The following is a 23954-nucleotide window of genomic DNA, read 5'->3' on the forward strand; positions in this document are numbered from 1 at the left end:
GTGTCTCAGCCATGAAGATGGATTCCTCACAGATGCCACGGACTTCACTGCACTGGTTTGCTGTGTCCATAATTCCAGGCTGCCTATGAGCTTGGAGATTTGGTTCCTGCCTGAAGCAGCAGAGACCTGGGGATGAATCCATGAGAGCTGGGCCAAGGAGTGGTCCTGTCCCCATATTTAGAGACCTAGAGATCATTATGATAAATCGACAGATGTCATACCAGTTTGAATCTATTATGTAACCCAGAGAGGGCATGTTTGAATTCTTATCCAAATTTGTTGGGGCAGCCATTTCTTTATATCCTGATTCAAGATTGTAGCATTGAAACTTTTTATTAAATCACCTCCATGGAGTTGTGGCATGCCCAATTGTGGGTGTGACCTTTTGATTAGATAGAGACCCTTCAATGTGGGTCTTGATTACTTTACTGGAGTCCTTTAAAAGGGGAAAAACTATGAAGAAATGATAGAGCCAATGTATATGCTTAGAGAATACAAGTGATAGAGCCCACACAGCCAGAGACCTTTGGAGATGAAGAAAAAAATGTCCCTTGGTAAGCTATTTGACTCCAGAAGTCGTAGAGTGCAACAGGTGCCAGCCATGTGCCTTCTGAGCTGACAGAGGTGTTCCAGACCCATTGGCCTTTCTTGAATTAAGGTACCTTTCCTGGGATGCCTTAGCATGAACATTGTTATAGGCTTACAAATGCAAACTTGCAACTTACTAAATTCCCTTTTTAAGAACCATTCCATTACTTCTATATTGCATTCCAGGAACCTTTAACAAAATAATACAGATGTCATCTCCTGTCTGTTTTTCCATTCAGATTATCTTTCCCAAGCTCACAGCCCAGCACAGAAATCCCCAGAGCTGTCCAGTCTGCAGCAAGAAGTCCACCCTTGACACATGTTCTGAAGAGCCTGCATGGAGTGCTGGAAGAAAAGGGCAGTCTCAGGGTCTCACTTCTAGGTGAATTGGGTCAGCCTTGCCCATTGTTTGTCTATAGTCCTCCTGGGACTTGGAGTGAGGGTGACATGGTCAGGAGAACAGCATCTGTATTTCACTTTCCCTTGTGCCTCTGTCGCTGTGGGCTTCATCACTGCTGTAACCACCTTTTGACTGATAGTGGCCTTGTCCTCAGACTGCAAACTGCAGTTTCATACCTTGTCCTAACACACTAGGTGCCTCAATCACATTTCCAGCCAGGTGCAGACATCTCAATGATTTTCGTTGCAGCACTGCCCTCTGCAGACAGGGGTAACCGAGATGGAAGTGATTATAATGAGATAGAACAACTTTTTCTGTGAAGAATAAATTACATTAACACAAATTTCTTACTTTACTCTTCAAATACTGTCTGTAGCAATTTTTATTTTTAATAGTGAGCCAGTTACTCTGAAAACTTAATTCCATTAAAAGGACTACAAATCAATGAATGAATGAATGAGCTCTTTTCTCAATGTTGAAATTGACTCTTGAGTTTTCCTTTGGCGCACCTAGTCATTCAATTCAGATTATAGACGATATGTGGAATAAGCATCCAATACCAGTGGAGTCAGAAAGGTCTTTAACCATGTAGGAGATGTGTCCAGGTGGAGTGAGGTGTGGCCATGATGAAACCCTAGAATGGCTTCAGAAGGTTTTATCAGAAGCTTGGGTGGTCTGGTGTCTCCTGAGGGGTCCTACTGGCCTATTCCTCTTTTTTTTGTGGGGTGGTGGAGGAAAAGACATGAGCCAGGAATTGAACCTGGGTCTCCCACATGGCAGGCAAAAATTCTACCATTGAACTACCCTTGTACTCCTAGTGCATGGTAGTGTCTTAATTTTTAACTTTTATGCAGTTAAAATGAATATTTCATTATATTTTAATAAGTTAGGCTTTATATACCTGCATAGAAGTATTAAATACTAAAAACTCAAATGCAGCCCAATTTTAGAATCTTACCACTTTTGAGATGGAAAAACACTTGGTTTACTTTATATTGTGTGAGTTCAATATTTCCTAAAGGGATAAAATTTATATGCTCCATGTCCTATGGGAAGAGGAAGTACCTTTCTGTCTAATCAACATACACTAATGATATTGGTATAATTTCCTTTTCTAGTAACATTAATATTTACTTAATATGGTTTCATTTCTTATGTTTTAATAAATATTCTGGTAGGCACAACAGTATGCTGTCTATAAGAAAACAGTATAGGCAGCTATTTTAGTGAAATGTTCCCTTCTGTTTAGCACATTGCCCTTCATACACTTTTAGCAATGGCATCCTGAGTTTTAATGCAAACATAACACACAACCTAGATGTGCAAACTAGATGAAAATGAAGCTGCTCTACTTGAACCAGAGATCAGGAGACCCCCTGAAGCAGAGGCGCAGGAGGATTCCAGAGCTCCTTCTGCTCACAGTCCCCATTTCTGGATAGGAGCACCCCTGAAAACACCATCACAGCCTGCCCAGGTACTCTTTGAAACCATCGATTAGCAGAACAGGAACTTGTCATGAACAGGCTGAAATTGGGAATAATATTTAATCAAACCAGCTGACTGTCTTTATAAACATACTGTTTCAGCAGTGACATGCTCCGTGGTTAACCAAGTTTGATTCAGTTTATACCACTGGAGGAAATGCCTCTCTTTATTATAGAGAAATTTTGCTGACACAATACATGACAGCTTTGATATCTGTGTGACTTAAACATGTCTTGACAGTAATACTGTATACTAATTCCTATAGGTTCAACAATGGATGGATGATTAAGATTGGAAGGGAACTTGATTATTTTCAGGAACCACAGTCAGGATATAATCTTACAAGCGAGAGTGGCACATTTTGTGTATCATTCTCAACAGTACTCTTTCCTTCTCTTCTTAGAGTCAGTTTTCCCTTGGATACTATGATTTTGACTTAAGACCTTATCATGAGACAACAGTGGACATTTTTCATAACAGGCACACACACACAAAATATGATAGGCTGTGGCTTAATTTTCATTATGCATTTCTGTTTTTTTTACTTTGTACAGATCATTGCTTTTATGTATAAATTTAACAATAAACTTTTAAATTTCTTTTTATTTATGGGCCCATTGTTATAGCTGTATGAAAAATTTTAAATATTTTTGCAAATATTTAGTAGTAGATGTTAGTAGCTTTACAGTGCTTCTTTTCAGGTTATATAGTTAATTTGAATATTTTACCCACTTTTCTCTTATTTGGCTGCTGGAGTCAACAAATAATGAACATCAAGTGTGAAGATTAATTGGATATTAATCTTGCCCCTGGTATCTTAGAGTCCAGGAGGGAAAGTCATTGTGGATTAGACAGCTCTTCAAGCACATGGGCTTGGGGGTCTTATAACCAGAAAAAAAGTACAATGTTAATTTTGTCACAGTTAAGATAATTGTCTTTGGCAGACATTCACCAATATTCAGATATGCAACATTACATACTCCAAAAAGGTAAGTTAACCTATTTAGTTACCTATTTTGCAGCTCATTCACCCTAGTGGTGTATTTGTAAAGCCTTGTGGTTAGAATCTGCTGTTCTGCATAAGATCATCCATCCAGATGCCAATTGGAGGTTGGAGACAAGGATTTGGTTCCAGTGAGCTAGGAAGGGAGGAGGGATATATGCTGGAAGCAGTCAAGATCCTAAAGAACATGCTAAGCCCAAGACTGTAGAGGAGAACAAAAGTAACAGTGATGGGGGAAAACACACATAAACTCCACATTTGGAAAGGATTCATGCAAAGTTCCCTGGTGTGGAAGACCAAAACTAAGTGGAGGCCTGGGAATAAGGTTGGGCAGTGTGGTCCTACCCAGCCTTGGATGCCAGTTATCTATTTTACCTTCATGGGCCAGCAGTACATGATTGAGTTAGCATAAAAGGCCAGGAAGGGCTTCCAGGAAAGTTCCTGATGTTTTTCTTTGTTGTATTCAGGTTCACAGGCTGCTAATGCTGAACTTGAAAGTTTTTAGACTCAAACCAGCTTTGCCATGCTTCATTACACTGAAATTCATGGTCTCAGTAGGCCACTTGGACAAGCATTGGACCTGATCTTAGATCTAAAGTTCTTTTCTGCATACTATCCTAGCTGATATCACCAGGTACCCATTGCTTTGTGGAGGTGTAATGGCTTTTCTTCACAGGAGAACATGTCTTAAACCCGACTACTTTCACATTAAAATAGACACTGATTTCTAGGGCATACAGATATGAATCCACACCCTGTAAGGTTTACCTTTTATCCAATGTCTATAAAAATCCTGGCTAAGAGACACTATTAAGGAAGAGGATTTATAGATAAGACACCCATTATTAAAGATATTTAACTTTCAACTCCCCTACTGTCCTATTTCATGCAACATTGGAGCAGATATGCCATGGAACAGGTGGGACTCCTGGAGTCTCCCTGGCTATCCAGGGCATGAAGTCCTCAGAGGATATGTGCTATGATGCCTACTCACCAGTGCAACTTGGTGAAGAATAAGCTTCTGACAGAGTGTCTGGGTGGCTCCTGTGCAAGGCTTGGGCATGGAGCAGAGAGAGGAACCTGGGAATGTGCAGAGGGACAGGCCATGAAGTTTTGCAAAGCCAGAAGATGGGGAAGACTATGGAGAACTGGAGTCAGCAAATGACCATACGTAGAAGAGGAAGGGATGGGAAGATGCTGGTGGAAAGATTTGGGGACAGGGCCAGGACTAGAGGTAGGGAAGTGTATGAAATGTGGTATGCAGCAGAGGATCATGGGACATGGAGGTGGCCTCATGAAGAGGAAGAGGAAAGCCAGGAAGGATAATGTGGGAAGGTCCTGAATCAGTGGTTTGCCATGCGGTGAACATTATGGCAGCCTGTTCTCTCCATCTGGAACCAGTCCCTCAACATCTTCTTGCCCTGTCGTGTGGCCATTTCCATCAAAGGATGAAACTGGTCCTACAGGAAGGGACCACCAGATGTAACATCTCCAATCATGCATGCAGAGTAGTTTATATCTGTATCACTCCTTTCTCCTTCACTCTCACTTTAATCCTGGAATGAGTGCTTGTTGGTTCTGAGAACTGAGACCTCCAGTGTCAACAAGAGTTAACTGTTAGTTCCAGGATATCTTGCTTAAGAGGATAAGGTGGTACACCAATAAATAACATCTCTCTTGCTTCAGGGTATTATTGAAAACCAATTACCCATATAAACCATTTGCACATTTGAATAGAAGTTGACAGCTGGTCAAACAGCCTGCCCACTGCACAAAAGCTGATTTGAGTAAAGACCAGGCTCATGTTATTAGTCTTGTATGTGGCCCAATGCAGGTCAGTTCTCCCCTTGAATTACCTACTTTAGTCGATTCAGGTGCATATCCTGAAATCCTATAAAATCCCACCACTGATCTATCCCTGCTGTCAAATGGCATTCTCCCTTCATGCCTATTAGTGTAATGTTGCCTGATCAACAGAGTATTTGATGGTTGATTATTCAAAATGACCCCAGCAGCTTACAATGGAATAAACTGAACTCAGAGAGATCATAGAGTGATGAAGTGGAGTTTTCCAGAATTTAAATATCTGACTTGCACACCATCCATTTCTTGCTCTGGTGACTCAGATTTGGGTGTTTTGACTCCTGGGGAATTCAATGCAAAGACCACTGGATGAAGAGCCTAGAGCTGGCCACAGAACAACTTCCCATTTTACTGAGCTTGTGACTGGGTCATATTATTCCACATACTTTAAAAGCCTCTCATGCTTGGCATTTCAGGAAGACCTATCATGTGACAGCACTGCCATGTGTCCCCATTTGCACCCCACTGTCAGTTCATTCCCTCTGGGATGTCTGGGAGTCACTGACTGTGTAGATAAGACTCTTTTCACAAGTCTCATTCTTCACAAGGCATGGCTGGACGAAGAATCAGGATGGGTTTCATGCTGACCATGCCAGGGGATCACCAGGTTTCATCTGGATATGTGGAAATTGGGGCAGGATTAGCAGCTTTGATTCCCAGAAGAGATGGAGGCATAGATTTCAAGCATGCTGTTCTTCATAGATCAGCCATCTGGACTGAAGTTCCTTTCTCCAGCCCCAGTGAGAGCTGCTTTAGCCCCCCAGCCTCTTCTGACCTCCTGAGATAAAGGTTGTCACCTCGGTGTTCCTGTGTCCCATGCTTCATTCCTGCAGCATTATAAAGTGAGGCCCTTCCCAGGAGGCAGAGAAACTCCTAAGGGCTTTTCCAGGTTCTGAGCTCTCTAAGGGATCTCTTGTGGCCTTCACTGAGAGTACACCAAAGTTCTCAGTCACAGTCAACTCAGTCCCAGATACTTGCTTTTTTCTAGGACTTGGTACTAAGAGCAATTCTTTTGAAACCTCCTATGGTACCTCTGTGCTGGATTCTGCATTCTGGGGAACTAGGATAGCATCATTTGGTTCCAGGACACCCAGGGTTGTTTGAGTTGAATTACATGGTAACCCTGAAGACCTCATCTTTACTCTAGGTGCAGTTTCCTGGGTGTTGGTGGCAGATATCACTTCTAACAAAGATGGTTCCTCAGTCTTCCTAAATACTGTGTCACTCATCACCTGGCTGAGTCACTGAAACTTTGAAGGGGATCAACAAATGTTTCTTGATCAAAATATAAATGAAACATGATTTCATCCAGTCCTGCCTACTCAGAGCTTTTATTTCTTGGGCTTGGAAATATTGAATCACAGCCTCATTGGCACCAGGAAAGGTTCCAGGATGCATCTATTTCCCATACCCTCATGTACACATTTTACAGACCCCTGATGCTCTGAGTCTAGGTGACAAGAATTTTCACTTTCTCTGACATTTACCCTCTGCCTGGGTGTGAAGACCCTCAATTCCATCACTGAGGGTTGACCAGGAGGCTATCTCCTATGACTTTGAGATTCCATGGAATCATGCTTCACAACAAGAAATATGTACAGTCTTCACTAAACTGTCTCATACATAAGTCTGGTCTCAACTGCCATCCTCTATTGGCATCCATACAGATTGGCAGCTGTATCCCATCAATCATCTGATGTGATATTTCACTAATCATAATTGTCCTTTCATTCACCCCTGGAACTGTGAGAAGCAGTGTCTGTTAAGGTTCCCACTGTGTGGATGAGACTTGGTAGGTTGCCAGCTTCCCTGGTGAGGGGTGGGTGGTAGAAGCCTCTGGATGTGTCCTAGGAATGCTGGAAGGATAAGGAGGGTCTCAGTATGTGAGGAAATAGCACAGAGATTGGGCAGCATCTTTGTCTAGGGTGTGATCCTTGCCTAGATGGGGAGCTGTGCTGTGCTCCCCACATCAAACCTTTAATACCCTGGACTTTGTGAGTGCTGCTCTCCCCTCAACCCTTCATGACCCCCACACAAGAATTGATCTGAACTGATGACTGTCACCTGGGTTCTCCAGTTTCAGCTGCAGCATCATGAATATTGACCCCCTCACCATCATGCAGGATATCCTTGAGGAGTTTGTTCAGACTCAGGGGCCCCAGAAAGTCAGCTTAGGTCTTTGTGGTGACTACATCAAAGCTAAGTCACCCTCTGACTTGCAACCTTTCCCTGTCTCATATATTGGTCCTGGGAGAATTCCCTATTATTCTTCTTAAATTGAAACTCTGTGTCAAATTCTTTGTCCCAGGAAAGTCAGTCAGCGACTGCTGAATCCAGAATGACCCAGACAGGAGATATTCCATCATGATGCTGGAACTAAATTATTCATAGGGAACACCCCATCTAAACAGTGGACAGAGCAAAATATACCCTGGCACAAAATAGAAGGTGATGACTCAAACTTTCAATTGTGAGGAACTAGGACCAGGAGGCAACAAAGGCACTGAGGCTTGGAAGAGAGGAGTTGGAGAAACCATGGAGACACTGTGGAGAAACCATAGTAGTTGTCAGCACAATGGACTTGGGTGGCTATGGCTAGAGGCAGCTGACCACTTGCAGAAAAACAATGAAGTCTCCATAGGGGTAAATCATCATTGAAACACAAAGAATAAGGGCCCGAAAAGTTCTAGGAACTATGAAAAGAAAATCAAATCTATTTGACACAGTGAAAGCTGAGGACCAAGTTGAATACTTAATGTGAGAATTGTGATACAGGGAAATATTCTCAGTCAAAGCAAGCTTAACTTTCCATTGTCAAGGCCTTATCGTGCCAGAAACAAACATAGAGCCTGTAATGAAAACTCCTGGATCTTAAGATTCCACTGAACTTTCTGGGCTACAGAAGTGATCTTCTGCTAGCAGAGAAGGGCCAGCACCTCCATGCAGGTGTTCCTTGAACTTCTTGAAGGTGATGCAGCTTTGACATCTTCCCACCCCAGTTTAGGTCCCTTCTCCCTTCTTGGCCATTAGGTCACCAACTAAGGTCAATGTACTATAGAAACCACTTGGGGCAGTTCTGGGTCTGATTAGGGGCACAAGACCCTAAATGGAAGTTTCTGTGTGACTTCAAAACAGGTCCCTCCAAGAGCCAATTAAAGCATGCTATTGGATTCTGAGAGAGTTGCGCCAAGGGGAGCAGAACAATAATTTGGAGTACTGTGTATTGATGGATATGGGAAGACATTTCTGTCATAAAGAGTTTAACACATTTACAATGACCTTGAGGATGGTGCTAGCAGGCAGCTCAAAGGGGTTTTAAAATCACTGAGAGGCAATGCTTATATTTGATAAATAAAAATACAGAACTTCCAGAGTATATAGCAGAAAACAAGTCAGAAAGTTTCAGAAGCGGCTGTCAAGGGTAAATGTACCATCTAAGGCCAGAACATCCCGACTCCCAGGTAACCATGTTCTGCAGGAGGCCTAGTGGACAGTACACTCACCAGCACTGAAGTACCTGTTATTGAAGAGCCTTAGGAACTCTGGGTTCTGATGTAGATAGGGGAGATTCTATAGGAGTGCAGTCCCTGAGAGTGAGAAGGACAACAGGATCCCAAAATCAGAGGCTACTGGGAAGAAAGCAACCCTCAAGAAATGTGGATACAGTTCAAGTTAATGACAAGTTCAAAGTGGCAGTGGGGAGGGTTCCAATCTGCTGAGATTCACGGAGATGTTTCCTAGAGAGGAGTATCCCTTCAGCTAGTGGATGGGAGGCCACATGGGTGCTGGCTCATCTAATCAATAAAAAGTCACCCTGCCTCCTGCTATATGTTTCAGAAAATGATTGCTAACACTAACACAAAATAAGGATCCCTCAGTACTTCCTCAAAGGGATGAAACTTGGTCAATTTAGTAAATAGAATATTGGAAAAAGTTGGACACACATTTCAAGACCTACTGGGCTCCATGGAGTGTGAGTTGGTGAGGGCACCTGGGGAATTGCAACACTCTCTTGACCCCCTTGTTAGAATGGAGGGCCCAGGAAACAGGTCCTGATGGAGTCCTGATTCTGATGATCTCCCTTTACAGTCTACCTAGTCCAAACATTCACTTGGTCTTATTTCCTTCCTCTCAGAATGTGCCATTGGACGGGACATCTTATTAAGCTGGCACAGTATCCACAAGGAGTTCTAGGCAAAATGATTTGACTTTCCCCCAATCCCACCCCATCCAGGAGAGTGAAGAGAAACCATGTTACACTAGGCATGGGGGTGACATAGACTAGGGCCATGCTTAAAGCCATGAAGAGGGACATATTGTTGTTTACTACTATGTTTTCTATCAGTTTATTGATCTGGCCCCTGGAAAGACTGTATGCATTCTGGGAGGCCAACATTCTTAAGGGACCAGAGACCTGAGTCTCAGGTTCCATTCCCAGGGGGTCCCACAACTCAGCAGTTCCCAGGATGGGCTGAGATCAGACCCAGACTGGCTCCTTGGGGGGGTTGAGGACATGGGCAGGGCCCAGGGTCACTGTAGCACCTGTTCAGAGAGTGAGGAGGTTGAATATTCAGGAGAGAGAATATGTCATGGATGAGACACCCTCACAGTTCTGCCTCCTGAGACCCTATAGCTGGGCAGAGCTCCCCAGTCCATGCACGTCTTCCCAGGAAGGAAGAGCCACAGAGAAGATTAGCTTTAAGTAAAGAGGTGCCAGAATAAATGGCTCCTAAGGGAGAAATGAAGGTCCTATCAAAGGATAATGGCAATATGGGGACCACTCCTTCAGGCCCCACTTGCTGACCCCAGGTGTCTCTCCAGAATGAGGTAAAGGCCTCCATCTTTCAAGTTGCAGATTCAGAATTTGTCATAAAAAAGTTGATGCTTTGGGCAACAGTGGCTCAGTGGTAGAGTTCTTGTCTGCCATGCCAGAGACCCGAGTTCACTTCCTGGAGCCTGCCCATACAAAAAAAAAAAGAAAGAAAACAATGCTGATGTTTCTTCCATATTTCCTGCACAGTGCTGAATTTCACAATGGTAGATGCCAGAGTAACCAGGAGGAAGGACGTTTCTATGTGGAATAATGAACAAATGAGCCACAAGTGTCTAAATTTTCTATTTAAATATGGCCTCTATTAAAAATCAGTGAGACTTTTTTTTAAATGATAAACACCTTACAGGAATTGCAAATAAAATGATGAATTAAGGAAACTCTTCTCTATTCAAACCTGTCTCTAAGATTTTCTTGGAAATATCCACTAACTAAATTGAAGTGAGAAATAGAAGCAATCAACAGGATTCAATAACAGTGGGGTCAGAAAAGACATGATACCTGAAAGGGATTTGGGCAGGTGGTATGAGTGTGACCAGGATGATACCCCAGAAGAATGATGTGAAAGAGTCTCATCAGATGCCCCAGGGGGTCTTATCGATCCTTCTTAGGGAGTATCTGGCTTCCTGGATCCCTGTCATCTGGGTAAACCATGTACTTACGTGGGAAGATTGTTCAAATGGGGATAGCAGCTCACTGATCACATGAAGTTTCCTTATCAGCACTTGTTCAAGACTTCCACCTCCCTGAGCCCATAATGTGTCCCAATTCCTGCCACTTTCCTCCTTGCAGTCCTCCCTTAAACTGTTCACATATAGATCCTCAACTGATAAAATTGTCAACCCCTATCTGCCCTCTTGAGAACCCACCGGACCCTGTTAAGGTGCTGCTCTCCCTAAACACTGGCAAATTCCATGCTGTCTCTAGCATGGTTTTATGATGGTCTCTCAGAAGCCGGCAGGTGAGGGCATTAAAAGGAATTAATCAATTTAAAATGGAAGAAGATGAGGCCTGATCAGGTACAGGAAGTTTCTGCATTTCTCAGGAGTGAAAAGCAGAGGCAGTTCCAGAAGGTTTTCTTCCATATTAAGGCTCCATATTGTTCAGTGAAAACTGCACAGGGAGGAGGGGAGAGGCCATGTGTGACAGCCTGGGTGGGGAAGTTTCTCCCACTTCCCCATCTGCCTGTGTCACTATGACTCACAGCCAGCTTCTCCTACTGCCATCAGAGGTGGCACCATAATACATAGCCTCATCCTCAGCCTGGGCCCCATTGATGCTCAGGGCAGCTGTGTTCCCAGAGTTGGAGCCAGACAATCAGTCAAGGATCCCTGAAGGTTAGCTGTTATTATATTAGATGACCAGTTCTGGGGCCTGGCCTGGCTTCTGCTGGCACCACCGAGCACTTTTACTTCCAATGTTCTTTCCCCCACAGGTGAGCCTAGCCATCTGTCCCAGGGCCACTGACACTGAGCATGGCTGGGACAGCTCATAGGAAACTATGGAGCCTGCAAGAGAGAAAAGGGGAGGTGGGTTGAAGTGATGGGCTCTTCCCTGGGAGATTGTTGCACTGCCTTTCTGGATTGATCTCCAGGATTCTGGGACCCTACACAGCATCCCCTCACATTCGCCCCTGAGATAGTTGCTTAAGCAGTGCTGATAGAAGGAGACTTTGATGGAATTACAGTGACCTACCTCCTCTCTTGGCAGCTGCAGTGTCCTCTGGGGCTCACAGCCCATGGAGCAAAGCACTGAGCAATGGGTGTGAACCTAGGAGCAGCACCTGTGCAGTGAGCCAGGAGGGTGAGGAGAAGATGGGTCCAGGCCATGTTGGAAGTACCCCCAGATCTGCTCCCTGAGTCCCCAGTGGTGGGCTGGATTCCCCCATGCCTCTCTTATCCTCTGGTTGAGGAGAGTTTCAATTATTCAAATAGCCTGAGCTCAGGGAGGGATGACACCTGCAGACCCATCCTCAGCCCCTCAGTTCCTCCTTCCCTTGCAGGTCTCAGGTGTTTTGATTTAAGTTCAACCCTAGTCCTTATCCTAGAATCCATCCTGGGTGGACTAGGCCACTGCCAGTTCTCAGAGGGATGTCTGTCTGCATTTCCAAAGGAACCCAACATGTTCGCTCCTGGGATGGTCCTAGATCCTGCCCTAGAGGTAGCCAAGAAGTCACAGTAGTGATACTGGACCCTGTTGCCAGGCCCTACCTGAGTTGGCAGGTGTTCCATTGACTCTCTGCAACATGTCTGATTGCAGCTTATTTTCATCTGTAATATTTCTTGATCCACTATTTCCTGAGCCACCTAAGTGACAACTGTACTGGGGGAAACTGAGTCTTATATAGGATGATCACAGGTAGGCCATTTCCAAAAACTGAAGGATCATTCTTGGGGTCAAAAACAGAGAGTTCTCTGGGCTGATTTCAGGGTGAAGGCCAGAGGCAGAAATCTATTTGGGCAGACCTGTGGTCAGGGAGGTAAAGCTGGGCAGAAAGAGGAGGTGGAGCAAAAGAGAGTCACATAGAAAAACAACAGAGGACATCAATGAAATCAAAATGTGATCTTCAATGAACGCAGTAAAATGCATAGACCCTCAACTAGACTAACCAAGCTAAACAAAATGCAGGACAGAAATTGCCAGATAAAAGACGGACATCTCTACTGACCTTATGAAAACAAAATAGACTGTAAGGGAATACTACACTAATGAAAGCCAATGATTTAGATGACCTAAATGAAATGAGCAAATTCCTAGAAAGAGATAAACTCTATTTTTGGCTCAAGAAGGAGGAAAAAAAATGAATAGACTGATGGCAAGTAAAAAAATTAAAGCAGCAGTTAAAAATATTGCTGCTCATAAAAGCTCCATTCTGGAGGGATTCCTGTTGAATTCTTTCAAATATTTAAGGAAAAATGAAAACATTTCCCTAATCATCCTTTGAGTTTGCTATTATTTGATGCTGAAGCCAGCCAAAGTATCACAGGAAATAAAACTACACATCAAGATGCCCTGTGAATATAAATACAGTAATCCTCAACAAAATATCAAGAAGAACTTCATGCAGGACCTGTCGGATGTCAATAAGCCCATCTGGACTTCCATTCACTTATGCATCTTCCCCTTGTCTCTTCATGGCCTTAATTGTCTGGGGTCTCATTTTCCTGTGCTCTGGCATTTAGGTCTTGGACCAGGAGCCTGGGACAATGGAAGGAGAGGCCACTGCATTTCCATAGCTGGGTCACCTCTGCTCACTGGGCTCTTTTTTCTGCATCTTGCATTGGAGAGCAAAGAGGAAGCAAAAAGGTTTTCCTTAACTTGCACCCATCTTTTTGTGTCCCTTTAAAGTCTGTATCTCATAGGTATATATAGTTGGATCTTGATCATGCACTCATTTTACAAATCCCCGAATCTTAATTGTGACATTTAGACCACTATCAATTAATGTGAATAGATTAATGCTTTAATTGTATCATCTTGCTATTTTCAATTTGTTCTGCCCTGTGTTTCTTTATTAATTCCTGCACACTTTTGTAATTAATTGGGTGTTTTTATGGTTCCATTTTATCTATTTTGACTCAGCTATGACTCCTTATTGTCTGATGATGTTTAACTTCCCATGTCTACCTAAGGTTATATCACACTAAGCTGTCTTTATTAGAAAAACCTTATAAATACATTCCGCCTCTCTCTTCTCAGCTTTGTGCTATCAAAGAGTTACATTTTTACATTCACATACATTATAAATCCCAACATACTTTGTTAACATTTTTGTTTTATGGAGAGAATTAATGTTTAATGAGATTCAAGTAATAAAATGTCTGTATATTTGTCCATAAGGTTATCAGTTCTGATGTTTTCCATTCTATGTGTATATTCATATCTAACTGCTCTCATTTTCTTTTCTCTGAAAGATGTCCTTTATTATTGCTTCTACTGAAGCTTTCTTGGTTATGAAGTCTGTCAATTTCTGTATATCTGAAAAATGACTTATTTTGCCTTCATTTCTGAAAACAATGTTTCACAGGGTAGAGAATTTAATTTTTTTCTTTTTTTCCCTTTTATTATTCTAAAAATATTGCTCTGCCGTCTTCTTACTTGCATTGTTTCTAATGGTAAACCTTCCCTTATCATTACCTTGGTGGCTCTGAATGAAACGTGATTTCTTTGTTCCCTGGATACTTTTAAGACGGCCTCAGTCACTAGTTATAGGAAATGTGATTTTGATGTATGTAGTATTGTTTTCTTTTTGTCTTGTGCTTGGGATTTCTGAGCATTTTAGATATGCATTTATGATTTTCACCAAATTTGGAACATTTTTAGGCATGCTGTCTTTTAAAAAATTTTTATTGAGATATCTTTATTCACCATGCAGTCCATTCAAAGTATAGAATCAGGGGCTCACAATTTCATCACAAATTCCATATTCATCACCATGATTGAGCCATTATGTCTTCAAATAGTTTTTACATCCACCCCACCCCAACTTTTCTACTTTGTGTCCTAAAATTGTACTTACAGTAGGCTCTGTGAAGTTTTAGTACAACTCATGAAGTTCTTCATTTTTTCAGTCTTTGTCCTCTCTGCACTTGGTTTGGTTAGTTACTATTGTTATCACTTCAAAGTCATGAATTATTTCTTCTGTAGAATCACATCCACTGATAATCTCCCCCAGTGTGTATCTTATCACACACATTGTAGTTTTCATCTCAAGAAGTCCAATTTATATTTTTTCTACATCTTCCATGTTTCTACTTACCATGCTCAGTCATGCCCCTAGTTACTTGATCAAGTAGCCTACAGATCTAATACCTGTCTCTGAATATTGTCTACTAGATCTACCTTCTATGTAATTTCCAGGCCAGTTTGGAATGATTAATCTTTCTTCTTATTATGTTGATTTTTCCCTCTTCATACCTTGTGTGGTTATCTTTAGTAGGACTCAGCACATTGTGAGTTTTTACTCTTGGATGTTGCAGAGCTTTGTGTTTTTGTGTATGTCCTTGTCTTTCATTCTGGGAGATAGTAAAGTTACATGGCAACAGGGTGATCTTCTCAGAAGCTGCTTTTATGTTTTTTTTAAGAAGGGCCAGAGCAATCTCACACTTTGTGACTTAAAGCCCTTCGTAAAAGTTGACATGACATCAATGAATTCTAGAATCCTCCATGCTAACAGTTGTAGGCTCTGTTGAATACCCCCTGTAATTCTTCATGATGGTTATTTCTTAACTGCAGACACTTTCCCCCCACACATACACTGACTGTTACCTTTATCAATACAGGAGGGGGACCCCTGCACATCTCTGTGTTCTGCACACTTTGGATGCCACTAATCTGGTATTTATGGATCATTGTTTGGTGACCACTGCACTATTCCTCTCTTTTTTTCTTTCTGTTGTCACTAGGCACAGTTTGGAACACCCCCAGCTAGTGGCACCACTTTTTACCTCAAGTAGCCCTCAATGAACTTGCTTTCCTGGCTTGAAAGGATGTATGTCCCCTAGAAAAGCCATGTTTTAATCTAAATCCCATTTCATAAAGGCAGAATGATCCCTATTCAGTACTGTCTGTTTGAAACTGCAATTAGATCATCTCTCTGGAGATGTGACTCAATCAAGAATGGTTGTTAAACTGAATTAGGTGATGACATGTCTCCACCCATTTGTGTGGTTCTTGATAAGTTTCTGGAGCCCAATAAAACAGGAAACATTTTGGAGAATAAGAGATTCAGAGAGAGCAGGGTAGAATGATGTAGCCACGAGAAACAGTCTACCAGCCAGTGACCTTTGGAGATGGAGAAGGAAAATGTCTCCCGGGGAGTTTCATGAAACAAGAAGGCAGGAGAGAAAGCTAGCAGATGACGCCTTGCTCACCATGTGCCCTTCCAGTCAAGAGAGAAACTGTGACTGTGCTCACCTTTTACCTTCTCACTTGAGAGAGAAACCCTGAATATCATTGGCCTTCTTGAACCAAGGTGTCTTTCTCTGGATGCCTTTGATTGGACATTTCTATAGACTTGTTTTAATTGGCCTTAGAACTGTAAACTAGCAACTTATTAAATAACCCTTTTAAGAAAGCCATTCTGTTTCTGGTATATTGCATTCCAGAAGCTAGCAAACTAGAATACTTGCTAACACCTAGTGGAAATAAAAGTAAGAAAAATGATTATTGCAAGTTAGGAAACCAAGTGACCATTTGCATTTTATAAATAAAATGAAAGAATGAAGGTATGGTCAAACACTAAGTTTCAATATTCCAGAAATGGTCTAATTGACAGGATGGCAGAGGCAAAGATATCCTAAAAGTAGAACTGAAGGTAAAAATTTTCCTTGGAAGGATTATTCCAGGAGATAAACTTGGATCTGTTAAGTGGCCTTGTTTTATGAGGCATGCAAGACCACCTGCCTCATCCTCAGACTGAGGTACAGGGTTAGTATTTCACGTCTCCACCTATCTGTGTCATCAGAAGCAGCACTGCTGTCCCCAACTCACAGCCAGAGTCAGCCTTGTCCTCAGCCTTGCCCCACTGATGGTCAGGGTGACCCTCTTCCCAGAGCTGGAGCTGGAGAATGGTCAGAAGGCTCACTGAGGGTGAGCAGCTCAAGGGCTTGGACTGGCGATTATCTGGAACCAGTGAGCATAACCTCTCAATGCTCTGTCCAGAGCAGGTGAGCCCAGCCATCTGTTCCAGAACCCCAGACACCGAGGCTCGATGCATCAGCACATCAGAGACCAGTGAGCCTTTAAAAAAGAAAGGAGAAATAGCTTGAAGCTGAGCATCTCATTCCTGGGAAAACACTATTGGCTGTCATTGGGGAGATAAGCAGAGATAATGTGGGCACACCTGGTCTCCCCTCCATCAGCCCCAGGCCCCTCTTCCATGGGGTAGGCTGGGAGATGGAGCCCTTGAAGCAAAGAGAAAATCCCTGATCCTCTTTTGCAGGTGCAGAGCCCTCTAGGATCACAATTCAATGATCCCAGTATTGAGGGAGCTCTGCCTTCACACCCTGATGAGCTCAGAGTGAGACCATGTTTGACCAGGATTGATGGAGATACAGGTGTGACCCTGGGGCAGCACCTGTGTAGTGAACCAGGAGGGTGAGGAGGAGAGGGGTCTAGGTCATGGGGGAAGTGCCCTCAGATCTGCTCCCTAAGGCACCAAAGATGAGGTGGATTCCCCCAGGCCTCTCATATCCCCTGGTTGGGAAGTTCTTCCAGTTTAGCAAATAAGCCCAAGCTCAGGGGTTGGTCTTGAGGGATTTTTTTGTCTTCTAGATAAGGGCTCAGTCCCCTGGAGCACAGAGAGGGGAGTGGTGGCCCCTTCAAACCTAACCTCAGCCCACAAGATTCTCTTTCAAATTCTGCTCACATAAGCCTGAGCCCAACTCCATTCCCAGACCTTATCCTAGCCTTATCCTGGGTTGCCCTGGTAATAGCAAAGCACAGAGTAAAGAAGGGCAAGGATTGGGGTTGGACAGTGAGAGTGCAGCATGGTTGGACTAAACTGGTGTGAGGACCACAACCCCACAGCCTGGGTCACTGAGCAGGGGCTCCCCACCTTAGGACAGAGAGTCAATCATGGACCCCCAAAGGAGCCATTGTTACCTCTAGAAATAACCAGCAAAGGTTTGTCATGGTTTCTATAGGGGTGGTGTGGTGGTCTGAAAGGATTTGTGCCTTAGAAAATCCATGATTAAATATTGATCCATCTTGTGGAGGTAGCCGTTTCTTTTATTTCCTATTTAGTACAGTAGGGTAGACACTTGATTAGATTATCTCCATGGAGATATGACATATCCAAATGTGAGTATTAACCATTGGATAGAGGGAGATGTGACATGCCCAGTAGTGGATATTAACCTTTGGTTAGAGGGTGATGTGACTCCACCCATTCCAGCTGGGTTTTGATTAGTTTAATGGAATCCTTTGAAAGAGGAGACATTTTGGAAAGAGCTACAAGAAACATGAAAGCCCAGGCAGCCAGAGGCCTTTGGAGATGAAGAGTGAAATGTCTCAGGGAGAACTTCATGAATCAAGAAGCCCAGAGAGAAAGCTAGCAGACACCACTATGTTTGACATGTGGCTTTCCAACTGAGAAAGAGACCCTGAACTTCATTGGCCTTTCTTAAGGGAAGGTAACCTCTTTTGGTTAGATTGGTTTTAGACATTTTTATAGACTTGCTTTAATTTGGACATTTTCATGGCCTTAGAACCACAAACTTGCAACTTAATAAATTCACCTTCATACAAGCCATTCTATTTCTGTTATATTGCATTCCAGCAGCTTGCAAACTAGAACTGGTGACATCCCTCCTATGACCAAGGTCCTGCAAGGAGAGGAGACCTGAGGCTGAGGGTCAATTCCCAGGAGATCCCACCATTCGGCAGCTCCCAGAATAGGCTAAGACCAGGCAAAGGATATATTTCTTGGGGCCTGAGACTGACCTGAGGGCCTGGGGTAGAGCACACGTGCAGAGCGTGAAGAGGGTGGGCAGGGAGGGGACTGCTTCATGGTGGAGACCCTCACACAACTCTGCCTTCTGTGACCCCATGGATGGTCAGAGCTCCCCAGGCCCTTCTCATCCTCATAGGAAGGAAGAGGCTCTCAGAAGACTAGGTGGAAATAAGTAAGTGCAGGATATAGACCAGAGGGGCTCAGTTAGGAGGCAAATGATGAAGGAGAGGACAATCACTTCAGATCCCTCTTATAGTCCCTCAGTGTCTTTCCAGAATAAGGTGGAGGTTTCTGCCCTTCAAGTTTCAGCTTCAGAGTTTGATATTAAGGAGTTGATGCCTTTGACAGTGTAACAGTGGCTCCATGGGCAGAAATCTCGGGTTCGATTCCCAGTGCCTGCCTATTTAAAAAAAAAAAAGAGTTGATACCTCTGTCTCATGTCCTGCCAGGTGCTAACTTCTGGTTGGGAGCTTTACATCGCAGATAAAATGAATGAATTAAAGTGAACCTCATTCTGCAATATTCAGATACTGCTCTGAGGTTGTCTATGAAACATCCATTAATTAAATTCAAGTGAGAAACAGAAGGGATCAGCAGCATTCAAATCCAATTAGGTCAGAAAATATTTGATCCAGGAAGGGGGTTTGGGCAGGTGGTCTGAGGTGTGGTCAGGAGGAAACCCAGAAGAATGATGTGAAAGCATCTCATGAGGTGCTCCAGGAGGTCTTGCTGATCCTTTTCAGGGTATATCTGAGAGGCTTCCTGGATCAGTTATCCAGACACACCATGTGTTCACCTGGGAGGATTGTTCAAACCTGGGGTAGCAGCTCACTTAGTACATAAAGTGTAGTGGAAGAAGCTGAGACCTTACTGTGTACAGGAAGTTTCTGCATCTCTCAGAAATGTAAGGACAGGCCAGTTCTAGAAGTTTCTCCACCATATAAATCTCTGCATGCTGCTCAGTGAAGCAGCACAGGGAGGAAAGGAGAGGCCATGAGAGGCAGCTCGGGTGGGGAGGTTTTTCTCCACTTCCCCATCTGCCTGTGTCACTGTGGGCAACACTGCCATCCCACACCTGACAGTAATAGACAGCCTCATCCTCGGCCTGGGCCCCGCTGATGGTCAGGGTGGCCGTGTTCCCCGAGTTGGAGCCAGAGAATCAGTCAGGGATCCCCGAAGGCTGGGAGCTATCAGTATAGATGAAGAGCTCAGGGGCCTGGTCTGTCTTCTGCTGGAACCACTGAACACTTTTACTTTCAATGTTGTTTCCTCCACAGGTGAGCCTGGCTTTCTCTCCCAGAGCTACTGACACTGAGCGTGGCTGGGTCAGCTCATAAGAGACCACGGAGCCTGCAAGAGAGAAAAGGGGAGATGGGCTGAAGTGAGGGGTTCTACCTCAGGAGATTGCTGCACTGCCTTGCTTGATTAAGTGCCAAGATTCTGGAGCACAACAGGGCACCCTCACACCTTGGCCTCTGTGGCAGTGGCCCAGGCCTGTGGTGGTAGGAGGAGCCTTTGATGGAATTACAGTGACCTGTCCCTTCTCTTGGCAGCTGCAGTGTCCTGTGGGGCTCACAGCCCATGGAGGAAAGCACTGAGCAATGCATAACCCTGGAGGCAGCACCTGTGCAATGAGCCAGGATGGTGAGGAAAAGAGGGGTCCAGGCCATGGTGGAGGCACCCCGAGATCTGCTTCCTGAGTCTCCAATGAGGGGTTGGATTCCCACAGGCTTCTCTTATCCCCTGGCTGAGGAGAGCTTCAGTTATACAAATCAGCCTGAGTTCAGGGGTGGCTGCTGAGGTATGTTTGTGGCTCTCAGAGAAAGGCTTAGCCCCCAGGGACAGAGAAAGGGGGAGGTGTGACCCCATTCAGACCACACTTCAGACCTCAGCCCCTCAGTTCCTCTTCCCCCTGCAGGTCTCAGGAGTCTGGGCCCATCTCCACCCTCAGGCCTTGGTCTGACATTACTCCTGTGTGGACTGGGACCCACTGTGCTCAGTGGGGACATTTGTCTGCATTTCTCAGGGAACCCAACACCCCTGATCATGGGATGGTCCTAGGTCCCATCTTGGAGGTAGCCAGAGAGTCACAGTGGTGATGCTGGGATTACCCTGTCCCCAAGCCCTCTCTCTGCTCACCTGGTTCATAAGGGACCCAGAGGTGTCCACCCCTAAACCCGCAGACACTGTGGGGAGGTACTCAGGTTCTTGGTCTTTTCCTAGCCCCATATTCACAAGCTTTCATGTGATGTTTCATCTGACCTTCAAGGACTAAATGTAGAGAACTTATCCACTCCCATCTCTTAAGGAGGACACTAGGAGAAGGGCTTTGCCATTCCTAAGTGGCAGAGCCAGAATAAAACTCTGACCTGCAAGTGCCCCTGGGGCTCCTGAGTCAGGTAGGTCCTGCCTTTGCCTGTGAGCACCTTGGACAGGGCAGGGGTTCTCTGCCTAAGGTTCCCACTCTGGGGAGTGAAGGCAAGGCCAGGCTCTGGTCTGGTGCTTCTGCTGTGTAAAGTGAGGAAAGTGGGATTAATTCCCCAAAGGCGCCATGAAGAATTTGTATTAAAATTAATGTCTCCTATTGCTGGAGAAAATGAATTATGCAAGAGAACGCCTGATGTAATTAATCAAATCAAGGGAAGTTTAAGGAGATCCAGAGGTTTGTAGTTTCTAAGAATCTTAGAAGGAAAACGTGTGACACCTTCCCTTGGACAGGTACAGGGCAGGAGCAGGGTCTGTGGGAGGGGCTTTTAAGGAAAGCCAAAAGCAGCTGTAGAGGGGTGGGAGGTGGGGAACTTGGGATCACAGGTAAGATGGGGCATTTGAGGACAGTTACACTGCTTTAGTACCACTGAGGTGGGCTGGAGGGACGGTGAGTGACTGTACCAGAGAAAGAGGGAACATCTCCAAAACTGAACAGGAGACTCTCAAAAGCAGAAGAATAGATGAACCCCTGTCGAAGATGAGCCTGTAGTAAATGGACACATGTTTCTTCAGGTCTGAGGTCACTGTCACTGACCTTCCCTGCAGGTCAGGATCTCCCCAGTGCCCAGGGTCCCATCCCAGGAGCTTTTCCAGGTGACTCTCTTCTGGCCCCTGGGGGCTGCTCTGCATGGTCAGCTGGAAGCCTTGAGGGTCCCTATCCAGGTGGAGAGTCAGAAATGAATGGGGGACAAGCCACATCCATCCCCTGTGGAGAAGAATTTGTGTTCTTGATGACCTGAAAGGTGAGAGGCAAAGTGACAAGAGTCAGGATTCAAAACCAGTTCAGATCTGGTGTGAAATTTCTCATAAGGGAAGAGTTGGAAGCTTGTGATGAGTGGGAATTTCCAGGTATTAACTCAGGTGATATATCCCAGCTGCTCATCTTATACAAGTGCCTCTAGGATGGTCTTGCTGGGCAGTGTCAGGTTAGACTTAGGGGGGCTCAGACCAGCCCTTTGGCCATCCCTGGTTGACATGGGGGCCTAAGACATGCAGGGGGTGGTTTCTTTCCCTCTGCACCCCAATGTGAGCCTGTGGCGTGGGACAGGGAGTTCTCTTGAGCTGCTGTAAGACCCTCTGGTCCTGGCCCCATCCAGGGTCTCCCATGGTGACCCATCCATGCTCTCCTTAAAATTCCTCAGACATGTCAATCAGGCTGGGAGCACAGTGGGTGGGAACACATTTGACAGAGAAGGGAAGGGAGAAAAACCCCAGGTTTCTGGGGTAGAAGGAGAGAAGAGAAGGAACTGAGAACCCCAGGCCTGAAATAATAAACTCTCCTGCATGGGTTGTGAGCCAGGCTGTACTGAGATGAGGAGAGGGTTTGGGAAAACCAAACCCCAGAATTCTCAGGGGTTCTGAGGATGACAGTTTTGCCAGCTGACTGTGGGAAGCATTGCTGCATTTTGAAGAGGAAAGGCCATCCTGGGAGGGCCCCTGGCTCCCTGCCCCTGTAGGGGGTGGACCACAAGCTGCAGGGATGAAAACCCCAGGTTAGAAACAATTAGAGCAGGCTTTCACATTCTCATCTTCCTGAAGAACATTTTAAATATCATTGAGGTATGTGGATCTTCTGCATAAAAAAATAGTTTTTTTTCTGTCACTGAATTGTTGTCTTTGAAGTTATAGGCGACCTTCAATGCTGAGCACCATGTGACTGTCCCTCCACCCAATTCTGAGGAAGCAGCAGGAAGGGAGAAGCTTGGTCCACATGCCTGGGGACTCCTTTCCTTACACAGGCCTGAGGAGAGGCCTCCTGTCCTGGGTTCAGTGAGGGTTCTTTTCCCCTCGTTCTCTCACTCTCTTTTTCCTTGTGTTAGCATTAAAACAGTTTAAGTTTTCAAAGAGCCTTCCATGAGATAAGCTGAAGGGATAGTGTCCTCATCCCTTCTGCCTGTACAAAAATATGTGCTAATAGTGCACCCTACTGGCAGGTGGTCCATCACTGTGTTTAGGAAGGTGTAGATGTGAAATGCAATTATATTGGTGGTTCCTCAAGAAGCTAAGTATAGAATTGCCATATGATCTGGCAATACCATTGCTAGTATCTACCCAGAGGACATGAGGGCAAGGACATAAATGGACATTTGCACATCAATGTTTATAGCAGCATTATTTACAATTACCAAGAGATGGAAATAGCCAAAATGTCCATCAACAGACGAGTGGCTAAACAAGCTGTGGTACATACATACGATGGAATATTATGCAGCTGTAAAACAGAATAAAGTTATGAAGTATGTAACAACATGGATGGACCTTAAGGACATTATGCTGAGTGAAATTAGCCAGAAACAAAAGGACAAATACTGTTTGGTCTCACTGATATGAACTAATGTTAGTGAATGAACTTGGAAAATTTCAGATAAGAACAGGGACCATTAGGAGAGAGAAATAGAGTAGATGTTGGGTAATTGGAGCTGAAGGGATATAGATTGTACAACAGGACTAATTGTAAAAATTCAGAAATTGATACAGCAATACTATCTAACAGAAATACAACAATGTTAGTACACTGAATAAAGCGAGTAAAACATGGATCAAAAATAAATAAATGATAGGGGGAAAATGTTAAAATAAATTTAGTAGATTGAAATGCTAGTGTGGCCAGGTGAGACACCCATCTTGAGCATAAGTTGGGTCTGCACTTCCATGATATCTGTGAAATTTCAGGATAAGAGGTACCCATGCTTGGGATATAGACCAGTAATTTATTGGCCATTGAGCATATTGGACCCCTGAGGCTAGGTAGGAGATTGTTTTCTTTTCACAGGAGATAAGACATTCTGAGTGTGGGTTTGGTCTCCTTACTCACAGGGTGTCAGCCAGCTCTTTAGTTGAA

At 44.3% G+C, this 23954-nt stretch overlaps 1 pseudogene; it reads right to left on the reverse strand.

Annotated features, from left to right (window-relative positions):
* Window positions 1-19784: 19784 nt before the first annotated feature.
* The window catches only part of LOC143651343 (vacuole membrane protein 1-like), a 39249-nt pseudogene continuing 35079 nt past the window's right edge, over window positions 19785-23954 (reverse strand).

The sequence above is a fragment of the Tamandua tetradactyla genome, chromosome 12, assembly GCF_023851605.1.
Source record: "Tamandua tetradactyla isolate mTamTet1 chromosome 12, mTamTet1.pri, whole genome shotgun sequence".
NCBI lineage: Eukaryota > Metazoa > Chordata > Mammalia > Pilosa > Myrmecophagidae > Tamandua > Tamandua tetradactyla.